The 5,000-nt window shown below is 53.5% G+C and overlaps 1 non-coding gene across 1 annotated transcript in view; it reads right to left on the bottom strand.

Annotated features, from left to right (window-relative positions):
* LOC126446611 (small subunit ribosomal RNA) overlaps nt 1-1,609 on the bottom strand; it is a 1,910-nt gene extending 301 nt beyond the window's left edge. Inside the window, exon 1 of the ribosomal RNA XR_007583373.1 lies at nt 1-1,609. This exon is cut by the window's left edge and continues 301 nt beyond it. This is a non-coding gene — a ribosomal RNA (small subunit ribosomal RNA).
* Nucleotides 1,610-5,000: the final 3,391 nt, after the last annotated feature.

The following is a 5,000-nucleotide window of genomic DNA, read 5'->3' as shown; positions in this document are numbered from 1 at the left end:
CGGCCTAGGAAGACACGCTGATTCCTTCAGTGTAGCGCGCGTGCGGCCCAGAACATCTAAGGGCATCACAGACCTGTTATTGCTCAATCTCGTGCGGCTAGAAGCCGCCTGTCCCTCTAAGAAGAAAAGTAATCGCTGACAGCACGAAGGATGTCACGCGACTAGTTAGCAGGCTAGAGTCTCGTTCGTTATCGGAATTAACCAGACAAATCGCTCCACCAACTAAGAACGGCCATGCACCACCACCCACCGAATCAAGAAAGAGCTATCAATCTGTCAATCCTTCCGGTGTCCGGGCCTGGTGAGGTTTCCCGTGTTGAGTCAAATTAAGCCGCAGGCTCCACTCCTGGTGGTGCCCTTCCGTCAATTCCTTTAAGTTTCAGCTTTGCAACCATACTTCCCCCGGAACCCAAAAGCTTTGGTTTCCCGGAGGCTGCCCGCCGAGTCATCGGAGGAACTGCGGCGGATCGCTGGCTGGCATCGTTTATGGTTAGAACTAGGGCGGTATCTGATCGCCTTCGAACCTCTAACTTTCGTTCTTGATTAATGAAAACATACTTGGCAAATGCTTTCGCTTCTGTTCGTCTTGCGACGATCCAAGAATTTCACCTCTAACGTCGCAATACGAATGCCCCCGCCTGTCCCTATTAATCATTACCTCGGGTTCCGAAAACCAACAAAATAGAACCGAGGTCCTATTCCATTATTCCATGCACACAGTATTCAGGCGGGCTTGCCTGCTTTAAGCACTCTAATTTGTTCAAAGTAAACGTGCCGGCCCACCGAGACACTCACTCAAGAGCACCCTGGTAGGATTGCAACGGGGTCCGCCTCGGGACGCACGAGCACGCACGAGGCGCGTCGCACGCCTTCAGCTCGCCCCACCGGCAGGACGTCCCACGATACATGCCAGTTAAACACCGACGGGCGGTGAACCAACAGCGTGGGACACAAATCCAACTACGAGCTTTTTAACCGCAACAACTTTAATATACGCTATTGGAGCTGGAATTACCGCGGCTGCTGGCACCAGACTTGCCCTCCAATAGATACTCGTTAAAGGATTTAAAGTGTACTCATTCCGATTACGGGGCCTCGGATGAGTCCCGTATCGTTATTTTTCGTCACTACCTCCCCGTGCCGGGAGTGGGTAATTTGCGCGCCTGCTGCCTTCCTTGGATGTGGTAGCCGTTTCTCAGGCTCCCTCTCCGGAATCGAACCCTGATTCCCCGTTACCCGTTACAACCATGGTAGGCGCAGAACCTACCATCGACAGTTGATAAGGCAGACATTTGAAAGATGCGTCGCCGGTACGAGGACCGTGCGATCAGCCCAAAGTTATTCAGAGTCACCAAGGCAAACGGACCGGACGAGCCGACCGATTGGTTTTGATCTAATAAAAGCGTCCCTTCCATCTCTGGTCGGGACTCTGTTTGCATGTATTAGCTCTAGAATTACCACAGTTATCCAAGTAACGTGGGTACGATCTAAGGAACCATAACTGATTTAATGAGCCATTCGCGGTTTCACCTTAATGCGGCTTGTACTGAGACATGCATGGCTTAATCTTTGAGACAAGCATATGACTACTGGCAGGATCAACCAGGGAGCTGCGTCAACTAGAGCTGAGCAGCCGGCCGCCCGGGAGTGTGTCCCGGGGGCCCGCGCGAACACGCAAGCGTCCGCTCAATTATTCTGCAAACAGGAGGAGGCTGAGCTCCCCTGCACCATACACCTCGAAACCCTCTCAGGTCCCGGCGGCGCGCAGCGCCGTCCTAAGTACTTGGTCGGGTTCGAGAGAGGCGCAATCGCCCGGGGTTTGGCGAGTAGACGCTTTAGGTGCGACCACCCGTGCTCCCAACTGAGCTTGCCGCTGCCGACAGAGGCCCGGGAGCGTGCTGTCGTGGCATTGCCGGCGGGAGACAACACGCGCCACCTACGGTGACCGGCAGCTCCAACGCCAGCGCCACAGAAGGACAAAAGCCCCACTTGGGTGCCGAAGCGAACTCTCCCAGCACAGCGCACGCGCCAACACGTCCGCACAGCTGCGATACAAACCACCTGCGAGAACCGCAGAGGCGACCGAGCAGCAGACGGCGTCGCGGCGCCGAGCGCCGGGCGGCGGCGCATCCTCAGCGCACACAGTCCTCAATCGGACCAGCACACTGCAGATGTCCACCGCGCTTCGCACCGGGCCCGCGAGGACCTACTTTGGCCGCACGGCGCCGCGTGCAGGGTGCGCCGGCGCGCAGCTGCGCCGCCTGCCGCCTCCGTCGGCCGGCGCGCCTGCCACTGGCCGCCCCCACCAGCCGGCTGTAGCGCGTGCGCCCACGCACCGCGCGGCCAGCACGCCGGGAGGCCCCCCCTCACCGGCCGGGGACGGTCCCACCCAGCCACCGCCGCGTATCGCTTCACACCCAGATGCCATTCACGTTCGTGGGCATGGTGGGTATCGCTGGAACAACCGGTTGGTAGCTCAACCGATCGTCGCCATCACTGATTCACCTCTAGCGAGAACAACCGCACCACAACGGTTTACCAGTTGTTCATTTGCGTAACGTCACCAGCAAACGTAGGCGTCCATCGCCATTTGCAAATTCAACGATTGTTGCATGCCTGTGTCAGGTGTCACGACACACTATGTCTGCCCACATACACGCAACAACATGTGCACGCTTCGCGAACACGTGGAAGGTGGCCCCCGTACGTATGCGATGTCCATTGCGCGAACGACTGTCAACCGGCCTCTGTCGCATGTCGCAGATGTGGAACGCAGTGCACCATGCTATCACGGTGTGTGAGAAGAGACGACTACGTCTGACAACACGCGCCACTACATCAACAGACGGCTCATGCTGATCGCCATCCAGGGCATACCACACTGCAATCCAGCTCTTATAGGGAGACGACACGTAGCTGAGTGCACAACATTTGGACCGCATGGTTCGCCGTTGTTGGCGCAGTCGTTGTACGGTCACATGTACCACGATGTATCATTCAGTACATGAGGACCAATGTGCAGTACAGTGTGTGATTTGGACGTACAACATCAGCGGACAGTTGACACAGGCCGTACCACAGCGTAGGCTAAGTGCTTCGCCATGCGAATGCCAATGAACAACTGCAAATGCCAATGAACAACTGCAAAGGGCATTGAGCATGTACGTCCTGCTGCCATCCACATTACAGTGTATAGCTGCAAGGTGTTTAACATGAAGCGATACACTGGGGACCGGGCAGTGCGAGTAGCAAACTATATTGCGGGGGTTGCAGTTAGGCAACACTACACTAATTTAACGCGTCGTATGACAATTACAGAGCAGGTTAAGGCCCAACGTGTGTTGGGTTAAGGCCCAACGTGTGTTGGGCTAAGGCCCAACGTGTGTTGGGTTAAGGCCCAACGTGTGTTGGGTTAAGGCCCAACGTGTGTTGGGTTAAGGCCCAACGTGTGTTGGGTTAAGGCCCAACGTGTGTTGGGTTAAGGCCCAACGTGTGTTGGGTTAAGGCCCAACGTGTGTTGGGTTAAGGCCCAACGTGTGTTGGGTTAAGGCCCAACGTGTGTTGGGTTAAGGCCCAACGTGTGTTGGGTTAAGGCCCAACGTGTGTTGGGTTAAGGCCCAACGTGTGTTGGGTTAAGGCCCAACGTGTGTTGGGTTAAGGCCCAACGTGTGTTGGGTTAAGGCCCAACGTGTGTTGGGTTAAGGCCCAACGTGTGTTGGGTTAAGGCCCAACATAGGTTGGGTTAAGGCCCAACATAGGTTGGGTTAAGGCCCAACATAGGTTGGGTTAAGGCGCAACATAGGTTGGGTTAAGGCGCAACATAGGTTGGGTTAAGGCGCAACATAGGTTGGGTTAAGGCGCAACATAGGTTGGGTTAAGGCGCAACATAGGTTGGGTTAAGGCGCAACATAGGTTGGGTTAAGGCGCAACATAGGTTGGGTTAAGGCGCAACATAGGTTAGGTTAAGGCGCAACATAGGTTAGGTTAAGGCGCAACATAGGTTAGGTTAAGGCGCAACATAGGTTAGGTTAAGGCGCAACATAGGTTAGGTTAAGGCGCAACATAGGTTAGGTTAAGGCGCAACATAGGTTAGGTTAAGGCGCAACATAGGTTAGGTTAAGGCGCAACATAGGTTAGGTTAAGGCGCAACATAGGTTAGGTTAAGGCGCAACATAGGTTAGGTTAAGGCGCAACATAGGTTAGGTTAAGGCGCAACATAGGTTAGGTTAAGGCGCAACATAGGTTAGGTTAAGGCGCAACATAGGTTAGGTTAAGGCGCAACATAGGTTAGGTTAAGGCGCAACATAGGTTAGGTTAAGGCGCAACATAGGTTAGGTTAAGGCGCAACATAGGTTAGGTTAAGGCGCAACATAGGTTAGGTTAAGGCGCAACATAGGTTAGGTTAAGGCGCAACATAGGTTAGGTTAAGGCGCAACATAGGTTAGGTTAAGGCGCAACATAGGTTAGGTTAAGGCGCAACATAGGTTAGGTTAAGGCGCAACATAGGTTAGGTTAAGGCGCAACATAGGTTAGGTTGAGGCACAATATAGGTTAGGTTGAGGTACCGTATAGGTTAGGTTAAGGTACAGTATAGTTTAGGTTAAGGTACAGTATAGTTTAGGTTAAGGTACAGTATAGTTTAGGTTAAGGTACAGTATAGTTTAGGTTAAGGTACAGTATAGTTTAGGTTAAGGTACAGTATAGTTTAGGTTAAGGTACAGTATAGTTTAGGTTAAGGTACACATTGTTGTATGGAAAGGTGTAATGGGGGGGGGGGGGGGCGGCCGGTCGGTTTGTTGATTGTGATTATAGTAAGTGGATGCCTGCGGCATCATCTGATTTGCCACGTCAGGATGCACCTTTGGCTCATGACAGGCGGCGCTCCGATTCCATGCTTGTGGCAGACCTGTGTCTTTCATTCCTGCCATTGTTTGTGTGCTGTGAGAGGAGGCAGTATTGTGATGTTGGGTGCACCCCTGTGTAGGACATGTGTGGGTGTT

This window comes from Schistocerca serialis, unplaced genomic scaffold (assembly GCF_023864345.2).
Source record: "Schistocerca serialis cubense isolate TAMUIC-IGC-003099 unplaced genomic scaffold, iqSchSeri2.2 HiC_scaffold_410, whole genome shotgun sequence".
NCBI classification, from domain to species: Eukaryota; Metazoa; Arthropoda; class Insecta; order Orthoptera; family Acrididae; genus Schistocerca; species Schistocerca serialis.
The sequence above is the reverse complement of the archived record's forward strand: the minus strand, read 5'-3'. Positions and strand labels throughout refer to the sequence as shown.